The sequence below is a fragment of the Humulus lupulus genome, chromosome 4 (assembly GCF_963169125.1).
Source record: "Humulus lupulus chromosome 4, drHumLupu1.1, whole genome shotgun sequence".
In the NCBI taxonomy this organism is placed as follows: Eukaryota; Viridiplantae; Streptophyta; class Magnoliopsida; order Rosales; family Cannabaceae; genus Humulus; species Humulus lupulus.
In genome coordinates, this window is record NC_084796.1 from 4,731,396 (window position 1) to 4,743,676 (window position 12,281).

Below are 12,281 nucleotides of genomic sequence, written 5' to 3' on the forward strand. Positions count from 1 at the left end.
TGCGGCGCTACATGAAGTCAGAGAGGAAATCCGGGTTGCGAAATGCACTAGAGCTGCGGCTCTATCAAGTGGAGCCGCGGCGCCAGTCCGTACGAAAGCCTAAGTTAGGGCATTTTTCAAGGGCAATTTTGTCCTTTCGCACGTAATTAATTAGGGATTATAAAAGCTTTCTTAATGACGTTTTTAGAGGAGATTAACCTAGGAGACGGCTGAAGGCACATTGTAGTGGATTGCAAGCGGAATTGAAGAATTCATCACAGTTTTCTTCTTTTCTACTTTGAATTTCTGTATTTTGGATGCTTTTTATTTCTTCTATGGCTATTATGGATTTGATCATGAACTAAACTAATTTTCTAGGGTGTTAATGGATTCTCCTGAACCTTTATTTTAAATTAATGCAAGTTTTATGATTTCAATTTTATCTTGTGATTTATTCAATTTGATTCTAATGCTTGTGAATGATTGATCACCATTGACATGAAATATATGATTTTGATTCGAAATCTGAGAAGTGAGAATTGAATATGCTATAATTGAATAAACATAGATTTCATATTAGGACGAGAGTACCTGTGTGGTCTGTGTAGTTTTAGGGTTGTTAATCTTAATGCCTATCTTATGTTTATTTATCACAGAGATGTAGAAAATTTGCATAAGATTGAGACTTATATATCCTAGTACGAATATAAGTTATTATTGTTGACCTGCTATCACAAGAGAATGATTGAATAGTAAGATTTGTGTTAAGGAGAATTAAAGAAGATGGTTGATGAAATTAATTGCCCTAGTTTCTAATCCATTGAATTTTCGTAACGTTATTTGTTTTCAATTATTGAAGTTAATTTTAGATTTTTGTTTTACAATTTTAGTTAATTCTTGTGACTCAATTATTGTTAGCCAAATAGAAATAGGAATTAAGTTTGGGTACTTAGTATACAGTCCTCGTGGGAACGATCTCACTTACTCTTTATTACTTGTTACGATTACGTGCACTTGCGTATCGATTTTACACAACAACTTCTGACCCGAACCCGTGTCTCGATGAATCAAAATGAATCTAGATATTGTGTAATCACCCTAACGTGTGTCTCGGTCACCCGTAATGATTTGCATGGAAGTCGGTGTACCCGAAAGAACGCCGAGACGGTGTTAATCACACTAATGCGTGACTCGGTGCATCTGAACTAGTCTAGCTCGATACTCCTGACCTGTATGCATGTCTCGGTAAATCGAAATGAGTCCAGATCTTGTGTAATCACCCTAACGAGTGCCTCGGTCTCCTGTAACGATTTGCATGGAAGTCGGTGCACCCGAAAGAGCGTCGAAAGGGTGTTTAATCACACTAATGCGTGACTCAGGGCATCCAAATGAGTCCAGCGCCAGACTTCTGACCTGCACCCGTGTCTCGGTGAATCGAAATGAGTCAAAATCTTTTGTAATCACCTTAACGAGTGCCTCGGTCACCCGCAATGATTTGCATGGAATCGGTGCACCCGAAAGAGTGTCGAAAGGGTGTTAATTACACTAATGCGTCTCAGTCCATCCGAACGAGTCTAGCTCGGTACTCCTAACCCGAATGCGTGTCTCACTGAATCAAAACGAGTCCATATCTTGTGTAATCACCCTGACGAGTGCCTCGGTCACCCGTAATGTTTTGCATGGAAGTCGGTGCATCCGAAAGAGAACTGAGATGGTGGTAATCACACTAATGCGTGACTTGGTGCATCCGAGCGAGTCCAGCGCGGAACTCCTGACCCGAACCCGTGTCTCGGTGAATTGAGACGAGTTCATATCTTGTGCAATCACTCTAACGAGTGCCTCGATCGCCTGTAATGATTTGCATGGAAGTCGATGCACTCGAAAGAGTGCCAAAACGATGATAATCACACTAATGCGTGACTTGGTGCATCCGAACGAGTCTAGCTCATTACTCCTGACCCGAACGCGTGTCTCGGTTAATCAAGACGACACCAAATCTTGTGTAGTCATCCTAACGAGTGCCTCGGTCTCCCATAATGATATGCATGGAAGTCGGTGCACCCGAAAGAGCGCCGAAAGGGTGTTAATCACACTAATGCATGACTCGGTGCATGTCTAGCGCTGGACTTCTGACCTGAACCTGTGTCTCATCGGTGAATCGAAACGATTCCAAATCTTGTGTAATCACCCTAACGAGTGTCTCGGTCGCCTGTAATGATTTGCACGGAAGTCGGTGCATCCGAAAGGTCGCTGAAATGGTGTTAATCACACTAATGCGTGACTCGATGCATCCGAACGAGTTTAGCTTGGTACTCCTGACCCGAACCCGTGTCTCAGTGAATCGAAACGAGTCTAGATCTTGTGTAATCACCCTAACGAGTGCCTCGGTCACCCGTAATGATTTGCATGGAAGTTGGTGCACCCGAAAAAGCGCTGAGACGGTGTTAATCACACTAATGCGTGACTCGGTGCATCCGAGCGAGTCTAGCGTCAGACTTCTGACCCGAATCCGTGTCTTGGTGAATCGAAACGAGACCAAATCTTGTGTAATCACCCTAACGAGTGTCTCGGTCACCCGCAATGATTTGCATGGAAGTCGGTGCACCCGAAAGAGTGTTGAAAGGGTGTTAATCACACTAATGCGTGGCTCAGTGCATCCGAACGAGTCCAGCGTCGGACTTCTGACCCAAACTCGTGTCTCGGTGAATCGAAACGAGTCCAATCTTGTGTAATCACCCTAACGAGTGCCTCGGTCGCCTGTAGTGATTTGTCAAATTTAAGCACTCTGTGTTTCATAAATATATTGCATACAATATAAACTATTTTTTTTTTTAAATAACTCAAATTCCTATATGATTTTTAACATTATATCTTAAATAACTAGAATTTTAAAATTTAAAATAACAAGTTTACAATCAAAATCTCATTATTAAGAAAATAATTTAACCATGTATTTTCAAAAATTAATAAAAAAATAGTGGATAATCATCTTTCAAGTAAAAAGAATTAATATAAATGTTGAAGGCCATGAGTTCTAGCAACAAAATATATATATATAAATGTGCATTATATAGTAACAGCTGTGTACCTTTTATTAAATCTCTGTGCTAACATTTGTAAATAATGTGCAGATAGCTATTTTTATATGGAAAGATATACATGGTGTAGAAAGACATTTATATCCCTATTTAACTATTTTTTTTATTATAAAAAAATCCAACCGGTAACCAAAACCGGTTGTCATGAGTAAAAATTGTATATTAAAATAAAAAGTAGGTCTTCACCCTATTAAGCTGTTGTCAGAATAGTACACATATGTGTACTTGAGGACAGCACATTCCCAACACTTTTTCAATAAACAATTGGCATATAATAAATTAAAGGAGCGAAACTCATTCCGTTTATATGCCAAGTAGTTTGGAATCGTTGGCCTGCTATATATATATATTTATATAATGCAAAGCTGGAAAGACTAACTTAGTACAATAAAAGGAAATTTGAACAAGACAAGAAAACAAACTTTATAATCAAAACTAATGATTCTCATGTTAAACAATTATATCTATATCAAAACATATATATGTTTTCAATGTTCACAATTTGGGGTAACCCAAAATTGTAAACGGTAACATTTGTTTCCTTATTTGTTTTAACAAGCCTAAATAAAGTCCTACGGATCCTCGATGATGTTTTATTCTTCAAAATTAAGTTATTTGAAGATTTTTTATAAGCTAAACATGTGTTTAGTTCTTGAGTATTTAAGTAAATTTGAATTGATTAATTTTATTTTGATTTCACGGATATTTGTGTGATTTTATATTGATTTAGATTGTTATTGTTGCATTTAAATTATTTATGATTTGAATTTTTTATTTTTTAAGAATGTTGTTGTAGTTTAGCATTCTTGAAGAAGGAAAAAGAGAAGCAAGTAAAGCTAAAAAGAACTTGTAAAGAAGTGATGACATATATATGTCACAAATCACCCCATATTGGGATTTTTACATAAGTATATATATATATATATATATATATTCGTGCGTGTTTTAAAATGCATGCAATTTTTTTTTATTAAAAAGAAAAGAATTTACCATGGATTCTGTTTGAAGAGCCCCAATGACATTATTAATTACTAGCTGGGAGAAATAATAGCACGATTGATATTTCTTTTTAAAGTTGAGTGTCCAAAAAAAGAAAAGCAATACCAAGAAAAATTAAAGTTGTGTAAGAAAAATGTGATATATACAAGCCAAATTAGGTTACAAATTGGTGCATGGGTCTGTAACAATTCTTCTATACTTATTATGCCACTGCGTAAATATTACACACATATTCTTTCAGTAAAGTATTATTACAAATTTATGTATATTTTATTTTGATGTTTATGATGCTGGATCCGGCCACACATAAAGTTGAAAAGCAAAAGTTAGGTTACACATATTGGTGCATAGAATAATTAGGTTACACATATATCTGACTTGGGTCCCATCCGACCCACTTCGATTTTTGTTTAATTTAACCCAAACCACACGACTGTCTCTCCTCGTTGCTTTTTCTTTGGAACTTTGTATAATGTAGTGTCCTTCTTTCTTTGCTGTCCACAAAGGAATATCTATTCTATTATCGTCGTAGCTCAGTGTTCGATCTGTACCTAATTGGAATTGGTTTTCTTCATCACATCTGTCGATCTGTGTAATCTGTGTGAGGTCAGGAGTTGAGGAAGATAGACAGACCTGACTGGGAAGCAATTAATGCTTCCCTCTCATTAATCTCGTGACCAACCAACAAACCCTCTCTCTGCTTTTGATGATAATACAAAGTCTCTCCATTCAATTTTTTGGATTTATTATTGTTATTTTGAGTATGATTGATGCATGCCTTTTTTTTACGGTCACAAAATAATAATAATAGAGATTTTTAAGTGAATGTGAGTATATATTATGCTCTTGTTGACTAGTATTGCATTTGTCTTTTCTTAATTTTATTATGAAAAAAAAAATAGACAGGTCGTTTCTACATTATATCTTAGAAATCAATTGAAAAGAAAAATTGTAACACTTCATTTTGGACTCTAAAAATATTTTAAAAAATATAATATAATTCTCGAATCGCAACTTTCACATTGCATTATCTAGGTGGTTATCCAATGTTCTAAGAGTGTTTTGGACACTGAATCTAGGGCTGCACATCGGGCGGGCTGGTCTAGGTTGGGTTGGTCAGGTTCGAGTTTGTTGGATTTCGGGTGAGAGAAGGTAATACCGAATCCCTCTGAAATGCAGTCGGGGTTAGATTGGGTCGAGTTGGGGAACATCGAGTTCGGGTGGTGTCGAGTTCGGGTGGGGAAGAAGTGTAACCAAACCCGACCAAAATTTACTTAGGTTCAGGTGGGCCCACGTCTTTACTTGTTTTTATTTTTTTCCCTTGCAAAATTAGACTATTAGCCTTTTTTTTTACAATTAGGTTAAGACTAAAAATAAATTATTACCAGAGTATTTTTTATTATTATTATTTAAGACTAAACGTAAAAAATTGAAGAAAAAAAATTAATTTAAAAAAATCTCGGTCGGATTCGGATGTAGCCCTCAGATTGAGCCTGCCGCTAATAAGCATTAATAGCGACAAATAATTAGCGGCGGGAACGTATTAGCAGCAGATGTCACCCTTATTAGCGGCGGAGGCCCCTGCCGCTAATGTGGTCAATTCTTGTAGTGATGTTTGACAAAATAATTATTAATTACACAGAAAAAATAATATTATATAATAAATACATTTTAAAATTGATAGTAATTACACTCAATTCTCATGGGACTATGAGAATTGGAGAGTGTAATTGGCAACATTCAATTACCTCCAATTATACAGTTACCGTGTAATTAAATGGTGAGACAAAAACACAAAATTGAGTAATTACTCCAAACTAACACCAAATTCTAATTATAGGAGGCTTTCCAAACGCATCCTAATTGTTGGATGTACACAACAGGTGACATGATCATGTGATCTTTACTATTACTCCCTACGTATCTTCGAGTCGAAACTAGAAAGAAGTCACCCAAGTAAATGCTAACACTATTTAAAGGGTATTTGAGAGCCTTAAAATTTTAATGAGACTATAAAAGGATCAAACCTCTCTCACGAAGGAATCTTTTTTAGAAATTGCTTACTAAAAGGGATTACAAAGTTTATTTTAATTTTCTTCTCTAAAATTTCCTTAACTTGTTCAAGCCTTCTTGGTGTTTTAGCCATTGGTTCATAAGTTTCTTGTACAACAATATATACTTTCTATATTTGCGACTTTGATCATGTTCTATTTGTATACATACAAAATAGCAGGACCAAAGTTTTGTGTTGCTTCCACAGTCCGAATTAGAAAATGTCACTATAAATCCCACAATGGGCGTGCGAATGCGAAAAAGGACTTGCTACACATCCCGTAGTGTACGTAGTAGAAACGAATGATTATGATCAGAACTCCATCAGTCGGAAAAAAAAAAGACAATATAGCATATAAAAAGGACAAAAAAATCTGTGTATTTATCAAATATATTAATTTCAAAATTATTGTGGAATTATAAATGAAGCAATTCGATCAAATTAAACTCCGCTAGCCTTAAAAGCGATAACTAGGCAATAATTTGATAAAAGGATTTTAATTATACTTAATAAAAGAAAAATATTTCCTCTAAAAAATCAGGTGTGCCCCCACGTTTGTAAAAAATCAGGACACGATAATTTTTCCAAATGTAATAGTTAATATATTAGCTAATTTTTCCAAAAGTTAATATATTATGGATCTGTAACAGGTAATTATTCTATGCTATGCTTATCATTATTCATACCACTGCATGCATAAATATTACACACGTATTCTTATTTCAGCATAAATATCACAATTATATATTTCCGTTTCTTTTCAAATTTTAATAAAGAATCAATATAATTATATTATATTATATTATATTTCCAAGGTTGGTCACATGTTTGTTTTAAACCGTAAATTAAATAAAATAATACTATGAATTATTCACTAACTAGTGTTAAATATATACCTGAGCAAGAGTGAAAGAAAACTTCAACTGGAGATGGGAGAGCAGTATCTCAAACTCAAACCATCATTTTTTCATTTCTTCCAGCTGCCCCCCTCTCCTTTTCCTCAAACTCAAACCCTAGCTGAAAAAATTGGTAAAAAATAATTTACCTTTCTCTCTCACTGTAAATCTTCCTCTCCCTCTTAATCTCTCTCTCTCTCTCTCTCTGTTTTTCTATGTTGCCGACCACAAGCAAGAACAAGGGCCCTATCAGCTGTCATGGTCTTCCTCTCTGTGCGTCTCTCCATCAGGGTCTCATGTATGGTTTTTCAGTTTCATCGCACACACATATATATATATATGTTTGGTTTTGTTTTTTATGATTCTTTTTTCATACACATGGATGTTTCTTTCCTTTTCTTTTGAAATGGACTAACATTATCACTGTGAAAAATGTCTTTGCCCTTGCCAGTATTCTTCATAATCGTTTTCTCTTCTAAACTTTAAATTTTAAATCACATGCTCTACCTGGCACAAATTAAGACTTATTAGCTCTTGAATTTGATGTTGTTATAACACATCAAATTTACTTGTTAAAAAAGTGAGTGATTATCACAATTTCAAATCTGATAAGGAGGTTTTAGTGACCAGTGGACCCTTGTGCGTATGGGAGAAGACCCTGCAATATATATGTCTGGATATATTTCTAAGAAACTTTCCTGCATTGATGTCTTGGAATGTCAATAATTGTATTATAGCTACTAAATGTTATGAGTTTTCTTCTAATAATAATAATAAGGTTTTCCTTGTGTAAATCGATCTATGCTTTTTTCTCTGCTTGGACATTATTGAGTGTTTCGCATTTATTTTTCTGGTTTCAGTTATAGATTTTACTTGTAAAGTACATGACTCAGTTATTGTGTATTGTTTTATGCAGATGATGAAACTCTCTAATGAACGGGATTCATTGGCAATGACCACTAAGAAACTAAGTCGATCGTGATTTAGCAAAGGTTAATTTAATATTTGTGAAATCTTGCCATGATGAGTTAATATTTTTATGGTATTTGTTCTTCTGAAGAGATTTGCTTGCTGCTAGTATAAACTTAACCTAAGGAATTAATAGTAAACTTGTAATGAATTCGTTATTTTACATGTAAATAAAAGTTTGAATCCTAATTCATCACATGTTACGGAAAGCAGAGGCTATATGAGATTGTGACGTTTATATATGAAATTCCCTCAAAATATTTGACTAGGCAAAGAAAAGTGAAGGTTATGAAAATTATTTTTGAATTCTTTTACAGGTGGGGACATTCAAGAGAGGCAGCTAATAATGCAGTCGCTCAATGGTGAAAATTCATCTGTAAGATTTTCTGATGAAAACCTTTCTGGATGATTATCTTTTTTTTAATTGTTTGAAATTATCTATTATAGCTAGTTTATTAGATATAAAAGCCATAATGATTCTGTTGGTTTGGTTTGGCTGACCATTTTTAAACACAATTGTTTATATAAAAAATAATAATATCACTAGAAAATAATATCACTCATAATGAAGCATAAGATTCCCTCCTTAGATCAATATTTACTGATATCGGATCAATGCTTTGTCCCAAATTGTAATGAAAATGGATTGATTATATGTCAAACTACTATACTCTAAATATCGAAACATATATAATGTAGATTATTACTCAACATTATGGAAGTTTGCATGTTATCACTACAAAAATCAGGGCCTATACCGAGAACAAATGTCCTCGGTATAAGCCGAAATGTCCTCGGTATATCTTCTACCGAGACAATGTCGTCGGTATAAAGTTGTCGGTACAGCCGCGTCGGTAAAACAAAACGTCTACCGACGACATTCAAAATGTTCTTGGTATACGTTTTACCGAGGATAATGTCCTCGGTAGAAAGTGGCAAATGTCCTCGGTACAACAAACCCCAATTTCTCATCGTACTGGTATATACCGACATCTTGGTGGTATATACCGAGGACAATGTCCTCGGTATAGACTTGTCCCCAATTTTTTTTTATATTTGTTATTCCCTTATTTATTTATTTTGAATTAAATATAAGAAAATAGAATAAAATTAAAACACTTATATTAAAGATATAAATAAAAACATAAGAGTGTATTCGTTGAATTAAAATAAAGACTTGTCTTAAACATGATAATGTAATAGTCAATTGTAATAAAATTCATACATAAGTCCTACTGAGTCGGTGCTCCAACATCAGGATCATCGGGTGGTGGTGGTGGGGCAGATTGAGATCCCGGGGTGATACAATGAGTCCGGACATGCTCCTCTAACTGTCGAAGACGCTCTCTCATCTCAGACAACTCTTCATCTCTAGTTTGTGAAGGACGAAAATCAAATGGAGTTCGGTCCCTTATGTTAAGGATACGTCCATATCCTTTCTGGTGGCCCCGTCGTTTTCCGAAGACATTTTGTACCAAAGATATGTCTTCATCTTCAGGCGCACTCGAAACTGGTGTGGAACTCTCAGTATCAGTTGCCTGTGTCTGCTGTGTGTCGCGGTATGCACGCAATTCCTCCTGTGATACAATGTATAATGTAATTAAAATTTTGAAACAATTAAAAATTTGAAAAATGTTTAAAAAAACTTAACGTACCCAAGTATTTTTTGCTGTCTCTGTCACCCACCCTGTGCCTGATTTATGGTGAGTATCCATCCAGCTATCCGGGATGGACTCAAGTTGCCCAGTCTCTAAATTGCGCTGTCACGTACATATATTTTATAAAATTAATAATTAAACGTAAATAAGAAAAATAAACTAAAAAATAATTAATTAACTAACCTTTTTATAGCGTAAGGCTGAGATTGACTGAGAACCTCCATAGCTAAGCTCTTTCAGTTTCTTTCTATTTTCCTTGTTGACCACAGAACGTTTCTGCAAAAAGTTATCGTTAGTAATATATTTAATTAAGATAGTTAAGTTTAGCAAGAAATTAATACCGTAATTTCTGGGCGACGGAAAAAATCAATTGCTTTTTGCCACTGCGTATCCGTGCAACCACCATAACGATTTTGTGGCCCATTAATCGTTAAGTGCTCTTTAATATCATACTTCCAGTCAGAATACTTTTTAGCACACGAAGTATCAATGCCTCTCAAGATCCCAGGCATATGCCATTCTCCATATCTAGTACGCCCAATATCAAACAAATCATCCTAATTTACAAACATTTATTAGTAAATATCATATATAACATAAAATGAGAATTAACATAAAAATACATAAACTACTTACTTCCAAATGTGCAAGTATTCTTTCTTTCGAGGCATTTGGTACTTTTGACCATTGAGGACAGTCCGGATCTGTGTACTGTCGAACAAGTAATCCGAGCTCTCTTGAGAAATTTGAGTTGTACTCTCCGATCTCTTTATATGTTCTCCCCCGCACATCCCACTCGAGAGGGAGAGGACGCCCCAACTATTCCCTCTTTTCCCGCGTGTTCAATCCCTTATGGCGTCCACGTTTACTTGGAGGCGCTATTGTATGCAAATTCAATATTTTAAAATTAATATGGATTAATTGTTAAATTGTAAGGAGTATATCAATGTGTAAAATATTACCTCGTTCACAATCAGCTGGGATATCTGCCGGTCCACGTGGAGGATCGCATCCTCCACCATCACCCCCGTGAGATTGAGCAATAACATCAGCCATATCTGTCAAATTAATCGATATTAAAATTACATTTATCAGTTAAAAATGACAATATAAAATTATTTATTGTTAAAAATAATTACTTCAACATATTATAAAATTACCACTTAATTATCACTATAATAATCTTCACTATCATCATCGGTTTCTATGTGTTCATCTTCCTCTTCATCATCTTCATATTCAACCTCCTCCTCCTCCTCCTCCTCCTCCTCCTCCACTTCCTCTTCCTCCTCCTCCTCTTCTTCTTCCATTTCCTCCTCCCTCTCCTCCTCAATTGCAACATTATCTATCTCAACAAATTGTAATGGAGCCCCCGTACGTTCAAAGCTGATTTGTGGCAACGGTCCAAGATCAACGAATAATTGGAAATTAGAGGAACTAGTGTCGTGCATAACATCTACTTCTACATCCTCCGCTTGTTCTTCAACTAGTGGGATGTCCCACACATTTCTGTGATGCACTTCTTGGACGACTTTCCAATGAGATTTATTTTTAAGGTCTTCAATGTAGAAAACTTGGTTAGCCTGAGTTGCTAAGATAAATTTATCATCTTTGAAGGCCTCCGAACTGGTTTTGATACTCGTTATGTTTTGCTCAAACTTTAATCCTGAAGACCGATTAGTGTCAAACCATTTGCACTTAAATAATACAACAGAACAACCAGAAAGATAAGACATCACTAAAACTTCTTCCAACTGGCCGTAATAAGTACTATTTTCGACACCCGCTACAGAGACTCCACTATTTTGAGTTTTGCGATTCTTGTCCCTGTCATAACACAAAAATCTTACTCCATTTACAACACACCCAGGGTACGACGCAACACGAGTTGAAGAACCGTTTGCTAAAGAGATTAATTCTTCATCTACTTCCAAGGATCCTGTTTGTCGAAGATGATAAATCTTATTATAAAACCAATTAGGAAATTCCTCTCTATGTAATTGGTCTAGGTTTTCAACACCTCTAGTCTGTAGAATTTCCCTATGCTCTCTGCAAAAAACAAAAACAACTAATTTAAGAGCTACTAATAAGTGTTATAATAAACATGCAATGAAATGATGAACTACTTTAATTACTTACCGAAGATATGGCAAGATCTCATTGCAGTTGTTTATAATATACCAATCTGCTATTTTCTTCACTTCATCTTCCAAAATTGTCAATGATTTCTTACCAATTGGACGACCCTGAGATCGAAAGACCGACATCTTTTTAAGTGATGGACCAACATCTACATTTCGGTCTGGACGATTGAACTTTGTCTCAACACCTTTCAAGTACATGGAGCAAAATGTTAATGCCTCATCAACCACATATCCTTCTGCTATTGAGCCCTCTGGACGTGCTTTGTTACGGACATAATTCTTCAATTTTTTCATATACCTTTCAAAAGGATACATCCACCTCATGTGAACCGGTCCTCCAAGTATTGCTTCTTCCGGTAAATGTATTAGTAGATGGACCATGATATCGAAAAAAGCAGGTGGGAAAATATTCTCTAACTTGCAAACAATCTCAACAATTGAAGTTTGGACTTTTTCTAAATCTGAGACTTTTAGAGTTCTCGCAC

At 35.3% G+C, this 12,281-nt stretch overlaps 1 long non-coding RNA gene across 1 annotated transcript; it reads right to left on the bottom strand.

Moving 5' to 3' along the window:
- Nucleotides 1–9,871: 9,871 nt before the first annotated feature.
- On the bottom strand, nt 9,872–10,902 carry LOC133829735 (uncharacterized). Its single transcript, XR_009891858.1, has 4 exons — nt 10,813–10,902; nt 10,615–10,710; nt 10,289–10,530; nt 9,872–10,209 (listed from the first exon to the last, which is right to left on the bottom strand). It is a non-coding gene; the product is annotated as an uncharacterized LOC133829735 (long non-coding RNA).
- Nucleotides 10,903–12,281: the final 1,379 nt, after the last annotated feature.